Genomic DNA, 17,473 nt, shown 5'->3' on the forward strand with positions numbered 1-17,473 from the left:
AATTTTAAAATGTTACATAGGACACATTATAACTTGTAGCACTATGTCCATGGGATTTCCCAGATAAGAATACCAGAATGGGTTGCATTTCCTTCTCTAGCGAATCTTCCCAACCCAGGGACTGAACCTGAGTCTCCTGTGTGGCAGGCAGATTCTTTACCACTGAGCCACCAGGCAAGCCCAAAATAATTAATACCATAACTTAAATTACTTACAAACTCTCTAAATAACTTCGTAAGTCATGAGCTTGTTAGTTTTGGAGATAACTGTTGCAAAGAAGCATTTTGTTGCTGGAAGCTCCATTATCTTTAACAAATATCACTATATGAAGTGGCAAAGTTTTCTATTTTGTGGAATCTCTTGATCATTTTAATAAGCTAAAGGGGGTGAAGACATAATAAATTCTACCAATAGCTGAACCTATTTTTCATATGTTCACTTTTTTTTTTTGCCTTTCCTTCTACTCCTAAATTTTCTTTTTTTTCCTTTATTTTTTATTTGTTGGAGGCTAATTACTTTACAATATTGTAGTGGTTTTTGCCATACATTGACATGTTTCAACCATGGATTTACATGTGTTCCCCATCCTGAACCCCACTCCCTCCTCCCTCCCCATCCCATCCCTCTGGGTCATCCCAGTGCACCAGCCCTGAGCACTTGTCTCATGCATCCAACCTGGACTGGCGATCTGTTTCACACTTGATAATATACATATTTCAATGCTATTCTCTCAGATCATCCCACTCTCGCCTTCTCCCATATAGTCCAAAATTCTGTTCTGTACATCTGTGTCTCTTTTTCTGTCCTGTATATACGGTTATCATTACCATCTTTCTAAATTCCATAAAAATATGGAACGCTTAAAAAATTTGCGTGTCATCCTTGTGCAGGGGCCATGCTAATCTTCCCTGTATTGTTCCAATTTTAGTATATGTGCTGCCGAAGCGAGCACCATATGTTTACTTTGGAAGACAAGAATGGTTTCTTTTCCCAGGGATAAGCGTATGAATGAATTCACAGGCTGGTCCAATTGATAAAACTTTTATGACTATGACCTAGACTCAGACATAAAAAAATAAACATGATAATCCCCTTCTTCAAGGAGCTCACCAGTTTGTAGTGGGGATAGACAGAAATGCACATCCAAATAATGTGGAAATTGAAATGATATTAATGGAGAAAAATTACAACAGTAAAGAGGAATAATCCTTAAAGGGAAGTGCCAACAGAGTTACGGGCTTCTCTGTGCCAAGCACTAAGTACTTTAAATGTATTCACTTTAATTCTTCAGACCTCTCGATGAGATGGGTACTATTATCTTCATTTTACTGCTGGGAAAATTGAGTCACAGGATTTTGAAGCTGTTGATTGTTTTAAAGCAATCCTTTCTAGGCCTCTCAAATAGTAATGTTACAGTGAAAAGGAAAAAGAGGAAGGAGTTTTCTTTGCTTTTCCTGAGAACAAAAAAGACAGAACAGCGAGCAGGCCTGAACATTCATGGTTTTTACTTTAACACTTCCTAATCTGTAATCTGTAACTAAATTTGCTTTTCTGCTCCCTAACTCTGCATGAGCTACATTTTGCACCTATTATCCCTTGGAAGTGTTGGTCACGTTTGACTCTTTGTGACCCCATGGACTGTAGCCCACCAGGCTTCTCTGTCCATGGGATTCTCCAGGCAAGAATACTGGAGTGGGTTGCCATTTCCTCCTCCAGGGCATCTTCCCAACCCAGGAATAAGACCCGGGTCTCCTGCATTGCAGGCAGATTCTTTACCTGGGAAGTCCAGTGACTTCAACTCTACGCTAATTACATCCTGTATCTAGCACTCACCTTTATAGCACTTGCTCTGCAAGCCATCTCTTGTATTTTTCTCTTTTTACATATCAGAAAGAAAGGGCAGGGCCACTGGACAGTTAAACTCAATTCCTGGTTATTGACACCAGTCTATAACTGTTTTTGAAACAATGCAAGAGAAAGAAGAATACAGGATTCTCACACCTTTGTTCCTCATCACTACTCCTGATTGGGAGCCCTCATCTGATATAAGCCCCGAGGCTCCTCATGGAGTGGGGACAGTTCTTGAGGCATGAGCCTACTGTTCCCCTCTCCACCAGCTGGGAATTAAAGCCACCTTTCTGTTTCCTCCAAATTCTCCTCCACGTTTTTTATTCAGCTTCGGTGGGCAGAGAAAGCCAAGATTTTGGCCAGCAACAGTAAGTGGCCCAGCCTGACATGGGAGGGTTTCAAGGCAAGTGGGCTGAAGGTGTCATATTAGTCTTAAAGGATTAGTCAAGATAAGGACACAGAAGCAAGGGATGTTTTATGGAGATACATTTCAGGTCAAAAAAATAGGACTGAAAACATATCAGAGGTGACTGACACATACCGTGTGGAGGGAAAACCTGCTATTTTGGTTTTTCAATGGCAATGACTGGAAGAGGGAGTTTAGAGAAAGTGAGTAGAGATGCCAAGAACTCAGAGCCTCTTGAGGAAGAGTGGACTCCAAGGGGCAGGCGAGGGTGAGGCCCCCAGAAAGTGAAGGAGAGTTTTAAAAATAGTGATTGGCAAAGTTTTGGTGGTAATAAAAGTCATTTTGATAATGAGTGATGGATTTCAGTAGGACAAACCTGGAGACAGAATAAGTCAGAAGGTGCATTTCAATAAGTTAATTAGAGGTACTTTGAGTGGATTTTTTTTTTTTTTTTGGTTGTGCATGTGGTTTGAGGGATCTCAGTTCTCTAGTCAGGGATTAAATCACCCCAGACCATGACAGTGAAAGCCCAGAATCCTAACTACAATGCAACCAAGAGTCCCTCGGAGTGTAAGGAGATCAATCTAGTCCATCCTAAAGGAAATCAACCCTGAATATTCATTGGAAGTTCTGATTCTGAAGCTGAAACTCCAATTCTTTGGACACCTGATGTGAAGAGTCGACTCATTGGAAAATATCTGGATGCTGAGAAAGACTGAAGGTGGGAGGAGGAGGGGGCAACAAGAATGAGATGGTTGGATGGCATCACCAACTCGGTGGGCGTGAGTCTGTGCAAACTCCAGGAGATAGTGAAGGACAGGGAAGCCTGGTGTGCTGCAGCCCATGGGTTGCAAAGAGTCAGACACAACTGTATAGCAATAAAAACTTGAATTAAACTACTCCATTTCCTAGATTTATTTAATCAGAATAAATAATTAAATTCTAAAATAACTAATTTACTTTAATTATCTAAATCTCATATGAGGAGCTCCTTAGACTCTGTATTTCTCAGAATTACAATTTTCAGTGGTAGCTATACAGCTTCAGAATCAGCTTGATGAAAACTCAGTGAGCCCAGAAACCCCTAAAGATAGTGTGTTTGTCCCTTGTTGAGGTTTAGGTAATTTTTCTACCAATGTGTTGCAACTATTCTAAGTTTATAGCTTTAAAGTAAAGAAATAATTACTTGTTTAAACATGTTTTAATCATCTCTGAAGCAAAGATATTAATTCTGTGCCCAAAACTGTTGGAGATAGAATCAGTAGCCATCTAGTTCAATTTCAACATTAATAGAAGACAGTAACAGCCTAAATTATTAAGTGCCCAGTTTATACCCATCAAAGTTCTAATTGCTTTACATGCAGAAACTCAACCTCCCAATGAGTACATGACAAGTGAGATAAATAGCTTGTTCTTGGCGACAACATCAGTAAAAGTAAAGCCACGACGCACACCTACAACCATGCCCAAAGCACCTACTTCACCAGCCCCTCTCATGACAGAGAAGGGAAGGAGGAGACACTGGCTGACGTGACTAGTTTGTTATTAATGGAGCACAGCCCAGGCCCCTTCCTTAGACACCATGCCCCATTTTCTGCCTCTTCTGACTCACTGTTGATAAAATAAGAGAATTAACCTCATTTGCTGACCCTGAAAATGAATAGAAGATGTTGATATTATTCACCATGCAATGTCTTGGCAACAGGTTAACCTAGGGTCCATTTTTAGACTAAGTGTAGAAACACAGTCTGTAAGCATCTCCATAACACCAGAAGGAATGAAGCTCAGCACTGATGTGAGAGCATGGGGTAGCTTTCTTACTGGGTATGTTGGATTTCAGCTCCCTTACAGCTCTTCTCTGATCCTAAAAGGGACAGGGGCTTAAAGTAATTGAACAGATCAATCACTGTATCTGTTACCAGTGATGCCCTGTAATTAACATCTCTCACCAGGAAAGAGCCTTCACCAGGCCAAATCATCTCAGGAGCTCAACCTATATTGTTAAGGGATTTGAATTTACCATAAAATATTAACTATTCTGTAGTACAGACTCAGAGTTTCCCCTAAAATTAGCAAGATAACCCTTTTTTAATTCTCAAAGAGGTAACAACAAATTTTAGAGATGGTAGGTAAAGAGTCCAAAATTGTGGTTAAAAATCTGCAGCTAAAAGGGAGACAAAGAAATTAAAAAGCCTGCAAAAAAAAAGAACAAAGGGAAAATCTACAGCCTGGAGCTTTGGCAGGAAAAACATGCCCAACAAGTCCCTTTCCCTAATTGGTCTTGCATACACACGCTTTTTGACATGGGGTGAAACACACTGGACTCCTAGGACGGCTTGGGGGAGGGAACAAGGATATAAAAAGAAAAACCTTAAAGGTGTGGGGCCCCTCCTAATGGGGTTAGTCCACTCTCACATCTGGGGAGTGTATTTTTTCATGTCACTTGTTTAATAAATCCTGCCTGAGTGAGATTTCTGCTCTGTCTTTTTTTTTTTTTTTTCTGATTGATTGATGATTGGTTTGCAATATTGGTTTGATTTCTGTCCTACATCAACATGAATTGACCAAAGGTATACACATGTCCCCTCCCTCTTGAATCCCCCTTGTTTTAATTTTTTATTATGGCAAGACAAGGACAGAGGAAGAGGACCATGCCCGACATAGATATTAAGCAGCCAGCATTCCTAAAACTTGAAACATATGTTTGGCATGCTATATTCATTTGCTGAATTATGTTACACACTATCCTTAATGATCAGGTGTCTAAACATGAAACCATGGAGTAGGTTCATTCGTTTCAAAGATAAGGAGAAACAGAGAAAGACAATTAGGGAACAAGCTGAAAATATTTAATGCAGCCTTCTATTCAGGGCTTGAAAGAAACTGCCTCTGGCCTACAGAAGAGTTCAGTCTGTCATACCTGGGTTTGATCTGAATAATTACACACAGCAGATGTGCTTTTGGGTCGACAGTCTGATACAAAGGAATCACATATTCATTGAAAGTATTCATGGTTATTCTCTTTCAAGTTCTACCAATGAGTATTATTTTACAATTTTTACCATGAGCAGTGAAATCACAGACAGTTCCAAAGTCAGTTATAAAGTCGAGTGCAATAGTCTTTTTGATTTCAGACTCCATTTTCCTAAATGGAGTCTCCTTCATGGTTCCTCCATGCTGGATGATACAATTTTTGGAATCATTCATCAGTTCCCTGATCTCTAGTCAATGTGGCCTTATTTGATTAACTATACTTTCTGATCAGTTCAGTTCAGTAGCTCAGTTGTGTCCGACTCTTTGTGACCATGTGGACTGCAGCACGCCAGGCTTCCCTGTCCATCACCAACTCCCAGAGCTTGCTCAAACTCATGTCCACTGAATCGGTGATGCCATCCAACCATCTCATCCTCTGTTGTCCCCTTCTCCTCCTGCCTTCAAACTATACTCTACACTACTGAAATCATCATGTCACTGCAGATCAGCATGCAGTTTCCAGATTATTAGATGGTTAAAATCAAGGTTGTCATCATTAAGGGCACCTTATTTATCAGTCCCATTTGATAGTTACAAGAAAGCGTTTCTGCAGGAAGAAAGTGTTTGGCTAAGAAAACATCACTGATGAACTTTCAGTGTTTCCCATTAGGCTGGCTGATTGCTACTAACCAGCTACAGATAAATGAAGGAAGTTCTGGTTTATACTTCCCTGAATCTTTGCCCATCAGAATGACTTCTCCTTTTGATTCATAAATTCTTATGCAATGAGGGACCTGTGGCAATTTACAAGATGATCATGTCACCTATGATCTTAGGTAGGATGCCAGGATTGCCAAGCTGTCTGGGTCTCTTTAGGGCTTCATACTGAGGCATAGCGACCTCAAGTAAAGGAAAACATAAAGACTATGGCCAGCAAAAATGACAGTTTCAGGGATTCCAGGGAGCTTAGCATACCACCAAGAGTTATCTTATTAGGACATCTCCTATTCAGCCTGGCTTCTATTTCAGTGGAGACACCATTACTCATGTATGTCTCACGTTTCCTAGAGAAGTGTGTGTGACAAAGTGGTTTAGCAGGTGAGCGCATCTATAGGCTGCTCAAAGTCATGTTATTGAGGTAACCTCAGATGTTTAAGAGTGGCCTATGAAAGCCATCTGCTATACGAGGGAGCCAAGGGGGCAAGGCAGTTTGATCTCTTGAGGGCATATTAAATTATGGTCACTCCTTGGCTTAGGGTGAAAGTCCCAGGTCTAAGAGAGTCTGAGCTTGGAAGTCATACCCTTCCCCCATCCAGGGATGAAGTCTGGCTGACATTTAACTGACTTGTGTTGACTCCTAGTGCTTCCTGCTACCATGAGTATTACTACTGCTGTGTTGCTCAGTCGCTAAGTCATGTCTGACTCTTTGTAACCACATGGGCTGCAGCAGGCTTCTGTCTTCACTGTCTCCCAGGGCTTGCTCAAACTCATGTCCACTGAGTCGGTGATGTTATCCAACCATCTCATCCTCTGTCGTCCCTTTCTCCTTCTGCCATCAATCTTCCCCAGCATCAGGGTCTTTACCAATGAGTCAGTTCTTTGCATCAGGTGGCCAAAGTATTGGAGCTTCAGGGTTGATTTCCTTTAGGATTGACTGGTTTGATCTCCTTGAAGTTCAAGGGACTCTCAAGAGTGTTCTCCAGCTTTTAAGTAACACTAGTGCCTAGTAGTGTTACTTAAAAAGCATGGATGCAATTCCTTTAAAAAAAAAAAAAAAACTTTTCCAAAAAATCATAAGCAAGTTCACTGAACTTTGGAACCTGAAATGTGCCTTTTTACAGATATAAACTCGATGTGTATCAGACTCCAGTCTCAGGAAGTTATTTCCTTCATCATCATTTCATGGAGATCATTCTCAGTTAAAAGATAAATTTTGTAATTTCTCCAAGCTCATGGTGATCATTTAGCCCTTCAAGCTTGAGCTTATCTGAAGCGGTCATGGATCTTCCTGCTATCTTCCTCTCTATAGCAAGTGACTTATTTTTCCAAACCTTTCAGTTTAGAGATAATTTTTTTTTTGAAAGGGGAAAAATAGTGAAATCATAGCTTGATGTTTCTATAATCTAGGGTTACATCAATCCTTTCTAAGGTCCCTAAACCTGAAGTGGCAGAGCTGAGACTTGGATTCAAGACTCTTAACACATAGGCTATTAACTGTTTGTTATATTTCTATCTGTCCCAATGACTCCATGATTTTATAATCCTCAATACTGTAAAATAAATAAATAGCTTTTCTCCACAGAACCTTTCATTTATTTTCTAAGTGTTTCAAGTGAACGAGACTAAAAGAAAAAATAAATGTACCCAATCTGAAAGAAATCAATTGCTTAAATGTTATTTCAAACCTGTGGTATATCTCCATGAGGTTGGTGGTGGCCTTAATTTATCCTGCATGCTTGTGCTAAGTCGCTTCAGTCATGTCTGACTGTTTGCCCCCCTTGGACTGTAGCCCACCAGGCTCCTCTGTCCATGGGATTCTTCAGGCAAGAACACTGCAGTGGGTTGCCATGCCCTCCTCCAGGGGATCTTCCCAATCCAGAGATCTAACCCGTGTCTCTTTTGTCTCCTGAACTGGCAAGCAAATTCTAGTGCTACTTGGGAAGCCCAATTTATCCTGTAGAAATATGCAAAGTCAAAATGATAAGTTACAGAGTTCAAGTTTATTCAGGGTGTAAAATTAAGGTTCCTTGGGTCACTGTCCCACTACAATGTAGGGGTCAGAGTTTTCTGGCCTGTTGAGGCAGCCACTAGTTTTTTTGGTGGCTTGTGGATACATATTCCACATAGAGTTTTAGGAGATAAAACAGGAAAAAATGAAAAAATAAGGATGTTTTCATTAGTATTCAATCCGATACCAGATATTTGCTCAGGCATCCCCACCCCTACCCTGCCCCCCTCCCCCCCCCCAACAGCTTCTCGGTCCCAGAAAGACTCTCACTTTCTGGAATATTTTACACCAGTGGGCCCCTCCCTCCCCTACAGCAATCTCGAGTGTCCTACTTTCTGTGAAGTGAGGCAGACTAAATACGCAACAATACATCCACAGAGAAGATAGACTTAGATGATCCACAAGGGGCCAGCCTAGAGCCCATTCACTTACCTCAATAAATTCTACTATGAATCAGCCTGAGAAGCAACATTAAGCATATCTATGTTCTAAGACGTGTTATCACTTTTTGACCCTCTCAGTGTTAGAAACACTCTTCTCCAGGAGGAAAGACCTGATTGCTGCCACCCCCCCCCCCCCCCCCCCCCCCGCAAGGGTATAAGGCCTTTTGGATACTGGAATTTGTGCATTCAAGTCATTTTTTTCCTCAGAAATTCTCCATTCTACTATGTGTGTGTACACAGTGAAATGGTTTTTATCATGACCCTGAACCTAAGGTGAAAATGGCTAATAAATTAGATTCAATTATCTAGTGTCTATGTAACTGGAGCACAGCTATATCAAATTACAGGTACTTATCAGAATGATTCTAGTTTCTCAGAATTGGACATATGAGAAAACTACAGAGGAGAGGAATCCAGGCTTCCTAAGCAGAAGCGTTATCCATTTGAGGTTCATGTAGCATTTATGTCTGCAGATAAAGCTGCCCTCATGTGTGACCTAGGATGTCACCTCCCTGTCTCCATTTACTCATCTATAAAATTTAGATGTTTAAAACTTTGTAAAGTTTTAGACAAAAGTACAGATCCCCTGCCATTTCTTTCATCTCAAAGATCTACCTGCAGTCTGAAATTAAAAGACACTTGGCTCCTTGGAAGAAAAGCTATGACAAAACTAGACAGTGTATTAAAAAGCAGAGACATCACTTTCCCAACAACCGTCTAGTCAGAGCTACGGTTTCTCCAGTAGTCATGTACGGATGAGAGAGCTGGACCATAAAGAAGGGTGAGCACTGAAGAACTGATGCTTTCAAACCGTGGTGCTGGAGAGGACTCTGGAGGGCCCTTTGGACAGCAAGGAGATCAAATCAGTCAATCCTAAAAGAAACAAACTGAACAGTCATTGGAAGGACTGAGGCTGAAGCTGAAGCACCAATATTTTGGCTACCTGATTCAAACACCGACTCACTGTAAAAGACTCACCAACTCACTGTAAAGACTCTTGAGTGCAGGAGGAGAAGGGGGCGACAGAGGATGAGGTGGTTGGATGGCATCACCGACTCAGTGGAGATGAATTTGAGCAAACTTTGGGAGACAGTGAAGGACAGGGAAGCCTGGTGTGCTGCAGTCCATTGGGTCGCAAAGAGTCTGACTGAATGAACACCACCACTGTGGAGTTGTTCCTTAGTGGACATAAATGATTTAATTTTCATTAGAGAATTTTGTTAAAATGTGTTTCGTATATACTGATGCATTTGATCTCTAAAACTTGCCACCTCATCAAAAACCTTGAGTGATGAGAGACTGATAATTTTCTAAGGAACTGTTGTAAGTCAAGATAAAGAAGGAATTATATTCAGTTTTTTTGCACTGTGTCAATGCATTGAGCATTTCTTTTTTAATTAAGAGCAGAGGGATATTGAGATATCAAAAAATAACTGTTTGAAATACTAAACTTAAAAAAAAATTTTTATTAAAGCTCACTAGCTGAGGTTTGCTGACAAGGGGAATAATCATACAATATAAGCTTTCATTTCATCAGAGAATGTCATGCCTACCCAAGACCTGAAGCCCAGGATCCAGAAAATGGTTTCAAATGAGTGACAATCCTACTCAAAACAGCTGTCTGCGAGGAAAATAAATGGGATTTAATCTGCCATAAAATGGATTGTGCAATTTATTTTTTCTTGAGAAAGTCATGCTTTGTGACATCAGTGAGCTGTAACAGTTTTGCTTTGAAAAGAAGCATTCTATTCTTTGCCAAACCTATATTAATTCACTGCAGTTTTCATCCAGATAAAGCAACCGGAAAGCCAGAGGGGCTTACCCACACCCACCACCTGAGGGTGGGAACTGCCCTTCCCTGTCTTTAGAAGGCCTGGCTTAAAACATGAGCCCTAAGTAATTATTCAGTTCAGAGAGAGGTTTTAAGATGGTTCCCTATGAAGGTTGAAATACATTAAATTCTATATTAATGTTCTACAAAAAATGACAATGTTCAATTAATTGACAATGATTTACAAATTATATATTAATGTTCTAGAAAAGATGACATTAATGTTCTACAATGACAATCTCATACACTTTAAACTAACATTAAGAAGAGAATACAACTGTAAAAGAGCAAAATGCTAGTTAGAAAAATGACAATTAGAAGAGATGTATCATTTTTTTAAATGAAAATAATTTTAAATGCTTAAAGCCAATGAATAGAGGAAATATAAATACTTATAAATCCCAAATGGACTAAATTTTCCATATGGCATTTTTAAAGATCTCACAGGAGTTACGTTATTTTTAATTTATTTCATTTACTTAAATACACAGAATATTTTAAGTGAAAAAGAAAAAAGAAAGCAATAATAAAAATTTTCAACTGTGAAATATGCTTTAATATTTGGTACCTAACTACAGTCCAACTAGACAATCGAATTTAGGTGTGCCTCTTTATTCTATCACACGTTTTCCAAGATACTTATTTTTGGTGCTCAAAATTCATCTAGAACTGCTCCATTCTGACACTCTAGTCTCAAATTCTACATTAGAACATTTTAAAAACAGTTTTTAATTAACACTACATAAAATGCCTATTAATATGAAAGTCTCAGCAAATTTATTTTTATTCAGTTAAATATGTTTTACTCAAAGGGAACTGAAATAAATTTCACCAAATTTGATATATTATGAGTTTATTTAGAAGACAAACAAATGTAACCCCCAAAGTTCTGAAACTTCTCAGTTCAGTTCAGTTTAGTTGCTCAGTCGAGTCTGACTCTTTGCAACCCCATGAACCTCAGCACACCGGGCCTCCCTGTCCATTACCAACTCCCAGAGTTTAACCAAACTCATGTCCACTGAGTCGGTGATGATATCCAGCCATCTCATCCTCTGTTGTCCCCTTCTCCTCCTGTCCTCAATCTTTCCCAGCATCAGTGTCTTTTCAAATGAGTCAGCTCTTTGCATCAGGTGGCCCGAGAATTGGAGTTTCAGCTTCAACATCAGTCCTTCCAATGAACACCCAGGACTGATCTTCTTTAGGATGGACTGGTTGGATCTCCTTGCAGCTCAAAGGACTCTCTCCAGAGTCTTCTCCAACACCACAGTTCAAAAGCATCAATTCTTCAGCGCTCAGCTTTCTTCACCGTCCAACTCTCACATCCATACATGACCACTGGGAAAACCATAGCCTTGACTAGACAGACCTTTACTGGCAAAGTAATGTCTCTGTTTTTTAATATGCTGTCTAGGTTGGTCATAACTTTCCTGCCAAGGAGTAAGTGTCTTAATTTCATGGCTGCAGTCACCATCTGCAGTGATTTTGGAGCCTAAAAGAATCAAGTCTGCCACTGTTTCCACTGTTTCCCCATTTATTTGCCATGATGTGATGGGACCGGATGCCATGATCTAGCTTTCTGAATGCTGATCTTTAAGCCAACTTTTTCACTCTCTTTCACTTTCATCAAGAGGCTCTTTAGTTTTTCTTCACTTTCTGCTATAAGGGTGGTGTCATCTGCATATCTGAGGCTATTGATATTTCTTCCTGCAATCTTGATTCCAGCTTGTGCTTCCTCCAGCCCAGCGCTTCTCATGATACACTCTGCATATAAGTTAAATAAGCAGGGTGACAATATACAGCCTTGACATACTCCTTTTCCTGTTTGGAACAAGTCTGTTGTTCCATGATCAGTTCTAACTGTTGCTTCCTGACCTGCATACACATTTCTCAAGAGGCAGGCCAGGTGGTATGGTATTTCCATCTCTTTCAGAATTTTCCACAGTTTGTTGTGATCCACACAGTCAAAGGCTTTGGCATAGTCAATAAAGCAGACATAGATGTTTTTCTGGAACTCTCTTGCTTTTTTGATGATCCAGCAGATTTTGGAAATTTGATCTCTGGTTCCTCTGCCTTTTCTAAAACCAGCTTGAATCTTCTAGGGCCAGTCATATAAAGACAAATTCATGAAACAATTCATCAAGAACAACACATGCCTTTATAGTATGCCAAGACCTTTTATCCTCATCTGCAAAATAAGTGTCTACTTAAAATAATTTGTCTCTACCAGGATAAAGAAAGCATTCCAATGGTCATCATGAGGGCCATGATCCTCATGAGCATTTGTAACCCTCAGGAAAAATCCCCAAAGCTGGAGGGGTTATTCACTTGCTCTACAGAAGAAAAGAGAGCAAAAAGATGCTAGTCTGAATTTTACAATAAAGATGGCACTCAGCAAGGACACATACCTCTCATTAATTTGTCAGATATGTCCTTAGATTACATAGACATTTATATCATGTGAGACTGTATTTTTAATTTAAAGGAAAGAGAAAGAGAGAGACTTGCTCCTTGGAAGGAAAGCTATGACAAACCCAGATAGCATATTAAAAAGCAGAGACATCACTTGGCCAACAAAGGTTCTTATAATCATAGCTATGCTTTCTCCAGGAGTCACATATGGATGTGAGAGTTGGATCATAAAGAAGGTTGTGTGCAGAAGAATTGGTATTTGTGAACTGTGGTGTTGAAGAAGACTCTCAAGAGTCTCTTGGACTGCAAGGAGATAAAACCAGTCAATCCTAAAGGAAATCAACTCTGAATGTTCATTGGAAGAACTGATGCTGAAACTGAAGTTTCAAATACTTTGGTCACCTGATGTGAAGAGCTGTCTCATTGGAAAAGACCCTGATACTGGGTAAGACTGAGGGCAGGAGGAGAAGGGGATGGCAGAGGGTGAGATGGTTGGATGGCACTGACTCAATGCACATGAGTTTGAGCAAAGACTGGGAGATACCGAAGGACAGGGAAGCCTGGCGTGCTGCAGTCCATGTGGTCGCAGAGAGGCAGACACAATCCAACAACTGAACAAGAAAGAGGATGAGAAATCCTAGGAGTGCTTTGTGTTCTAAGACAGATTATATTCAAGCATATTCTGCCATTGATTAGTAGGACTCTTATTTTATGAATACAAATAGACTTTTTTATGACTTGATTTTGTGTTTTAGAATTTACAAAACATACTCTTTAGACCCTGATGCTGAGGAACATTGAAGGCAGGAGGAGAAAGGGACAACAGAGGATAAGATGGTTAGATGACATTATGGACTCAATGGATATTAGCTTGAGCAAATTCCAGGAGATAGAGAAGGACAGAGGAGCCTGGTGTGCTGTAGTCCATGGGGTCACAAAGAGTTCGAGATAACTTAGCGAATAAGGGACAACTCTAGAAATTGTCATGCTGGTTTTCCTTTGATACTGATAACATACAACTATTCTACATTCATATTCATGCCCCAGAAAACAGTACCCCTCTATACTCTGGACGCACTTTCAATGACAAATGCTAAATAATCACTAAAACAGAACTGTCATTATATGGCATGACATGCAAATATCAGAAATCAATATTCTTTCTTTCAATTCTATAGCAGATGATAACAAATTTCTAAATAGAAAAGAATGCAATTGAATTTTATAAGATTTTACCAGTTCCTGCTACTTATTAGCTTTTAATATTATATTTTGACTTTACAATGCAATTATCTTTTAACTTAAAATCTGAATAATACATCTAAACAATTTCAAGATTGATTTAGCATGACTGGTGCTCAATAAACGAGACATAAAAACGGCTCATCTTGCAGTCTCATGGACTATCTGACAGAAAACCAGCACACATCCATTTTTGTTGACTGTCATCTCTGAATGTTTATATGCACTTAATGTTAGTGTCTTATTATGCAAAATAGAAGTGCATTAGGGTTTTCATCTACTTTACAATTTTTTCACGCTGATGATATCTTTCAACTTTGAATAGTTGAAATAACACTTGTGCCTGCTGATTTGTCTGATTATGGCAACTGTCCTTAATGGTATAGTGAGTAATGGCAACTTTCCTTAATGGTATAACCGGGGAGTATTTGAGTAAAATAGAATCTGAAATTCAAGACTTGTCAATACCATTTGTAAAATGACTTAAATATTTTCAGTATTTTAAAGATTTATAGAGACTTTTAACTATGTGAAGAATCTAAAATTTTGATGGTAATAGGGGCCTTTAAGAAACTGCATGTGTATGTATGTGTGGGTATACACATACATATGGTATCTGAATTTGACAAGAAAATTTTTAAATGGCTTCAAAGCAAAATAGACCAGCAAAATATTGGAAGGCACATTTGTATAACAAAGAATGAACATCGGCTGGGGAGGAGTAACAGCAGTAACCTGAAATTCAATATAAAATTCCTGTAAAATGAGTCCATAAGAAAGCAGAGTAAATGTCTACAGATTTGTGAAAATTTCAACTTTTTTTTTCAAATAAATGTACTCACAAATGTTCCATAAAAGAATGTAGAGGTAATACTATAGAATTCCCATCCCAAATGTCCCCTTACAAATTTATAAATCCAACATCAATTAAATGCTAAATAATAAGAACCAATAGAAAAATGTACGTCATAATAGTATGGATAAGAAACAGATTTCTGAAGTTAAGCTATTTATGCAGCTATATTACTCACTGAAGCATCAGTCCCAGTTCTGAGACACATGACAGTTATTCTAAAACCTTGATTTTCATAAAAGTGACACAAAGATTTTGTTGAAATGAAGATTCTGGTACGTCTTGGTAAAGCCTGGGGGTCTGCCAGGCTGACAAGTCTCAATGTGATCCTGATGCTGCTGGTCCAAGGACCACACTTTTTGAGGAGCCAGGAGCTATGCTTTCTGGGGAAGAGTGAACTGGATTTCATTAAGGTTGCTGATTTTGCTAAGATAGGAAGGATGGTTTCAAGCTTCCGCTTTTCTTTCTAACTAGAATATGGAAAATAATAGGTGTTTGTGAATCTCAAACACTTAGCTCCCTTCTTTTTCTGTCCAGGAAGTTTGAAACAAGCAGGCGCCAGTGTGTGTGTGTGTGAGTGTGTGAGTGTGTGTGTGTGTGTGTGTATGATCGTGCACACACACACGTGCGTGTAACTATGTGTGTGTGTCTGTGCACAACATCCAGGTCAAAGTAGCGCCCTGTCCCCACCCCGACCTGTGTTAAGGGAAGTGTGTCAGCAACTCTCCTGCGAGTTCCCTTAGGTTCAACTTGAATTCATATCAGGGCACCAGTTTCGAAAATTCTCAGGTTCAAATACGCCCCGTCTCTGAGGCTAAGCTGCAGCTTAGTTCACACATTTCAACATTTTCCATATGGATGCCGCAAAGGTTGCCTGGAATTTGGAGATAAGCCTAGGATTAGTCTTGCTTTAAAGTTATCATGAAGCCTTGTTAGAGGCCTCAAGTTAAGTTGTTAAATGTATTTCTGAGACCTTATTAGAAAAAAAAAATTGCTAACTTTGGTGAGCTTCAGAAAGCAAAAACTGTGTTGGCTTTGAAATTTTACCTGCAGGCTTACACCTTCCCATGTTTATAGACAGTAGGCTTACATTCTGAGGCTAAAACAATACTCTGTTTACCAAGCTCACTGCAGAAAATATCTAAACCAAGAAGTGCTCACATGTTCCTTTTTTTTTTTTAAAGCATTCTGATAACTAGGTCAACTGGATAAATCCAAGCCGATTTTAAAAAATCACTTTGCAATATTTATAATGATTCTATCATTTGAAAATAGTTTATCATTTTTCTCTATTGCTATGAAGCCAGTTTTAAAGACTTCATGAGCAAAGTGACCATATTTTCTGGAGCTATGAATTTCAAGCAGTATTACGTCATGCCACTAACATGGCTACCATGTTGGATCTGTCTATTCAGGTGTAGCTATTCTACTGACCTGCAAGACATAAAAGAGAAAGCAGTAATGTTGGATTAAGTCTTGCCAAAATGTTATCACCTGTATCTAAAGGAGGTTAGAGAATACTCAGAAGAGCTGTAGGGCAAAGCTGTTAAAATGTATACTAAAAAGACCTGGAGCTAGAATGCATTTCTTAAAATAAACATGAAGTGTAATGTTTCAGAAATAATTTCCTGAAGGAGAACAAAACATCCCCTATATTTTCTTGTACTTTATAATTTGTCTAGAATACTTGATTTTTAAAGAATTGGTGGGAGAAAAAACCTTCTGATTTCTGAGTTATACCAAAAAAATCATAAAGTATAATAGCTTTTAAAAATATTCTTATAAATCATATCTAACTAATAGGCAAAGAAAACTTCTTTGTCTTTGAGGCCCTGTAAATATGAGATGCCTGGGGATATCTTCCTCCTCTTCTACTAGTAAAAACAATCCTGAACGAGTTTTGATGAACATTAAGGTCACAGACATAATTTAGGAAGATGATATGCTCTATTTATCCTCTTCATGCTGAAATTCTAAAATTTATATTTTTTTCTTCAATATCTGTAAAACTACCTGCTTATTGGTAAAACTGGATTTTTTTTTAATGTTAATGCAGTACTAATTTTTCTACCATGTTAAAAATGACTACAATTTGTCTTCATATGCCTTCTATGAAGGTAGGACTCTGATTTCACCTGGGGATGGTGGGGGGACAGATAGATGTGTGGGTGGATGGATGGACAGATGACAGAACAATTGATTGATTCAATTTTGTGCAAATGATTTGATTAAATTGAGAGGATGGCCTCACAAAAGTATGGAGAAAATTGATGCTGTTTTTCAGGACGGTATTTGGTGAGGAGTAGCCAGAACCTGAGAACAATTACTCTCCTATGGAGCACAGTTCCTTTATCAGCCATGGCGGGCTCCATCACCACCTCCCTGGATAACTCAGATGACTAAGCGTCACTTAGCTGCATTTGATAAAGAAATTTGAGACACCAAGAGGTTCATTTACCCATAGTCATACAGTTCATTGTCGGTATGAGGATTCTAACCTGTGTTTATTATGTTGATTTTCTAGACTTCCAACAATTCAGAAAGTGAGTGATGCTTTTAAACACCAATATTTTATCAGATGAGATTCTGTAGTGGGAAACAAAAATTTGAAAGGAAGGTTTCTCCTGTTCCATACACCAGGGATACCCACAAACCCTAACATTCTATCAGGTGGGATTCTGTAATCTGAGACAACAATTTGAAAGAAAGGTCTCTCCTATTTCATAAGCTTTAGAATTAT

At 39.0% G+C, this 17,473-nt stretch overlaps 1 protein-coding gene and 1 non-coding gene across 2 annotated transcripts in view; both read right to left on the reverse strand.

The window, feature by feature from the left end:
- Positions 1 to 17,473, reverse strand: part of GALNTL6 (polypeptide N-acetylgalactosaminyltransferase like 6) — a 909,229-nt gene that overhangs the window by 746,129 nt on the left and 145,627 nt on the right. The window lies entirely within an intron of this gene.
- LOC122453432 lies at positions 846 to 952 on the reverse strand. The gene has a single exon (XR_006273055.1). It is a non-coding gene; the product is annotated as a U6 spliceosomal RNA (small nuclear RNA).

Source organism: Cervus canadensis, chromosome 14, assembly GCF_019320065.1.
Source record: "Cervus canadensis isolate Bull #8, Minnesota chromosome 14, ASM1932006v1, whole genome shotgun sequence".
In the NCBI taxonomy this organism is placed as follows: domain Eukaryota; kingdom Metazoa; phylum Chordata; class Mammalia; order Artiodactyla; family Cervidae; genus Cervus; species Cervus canadensis.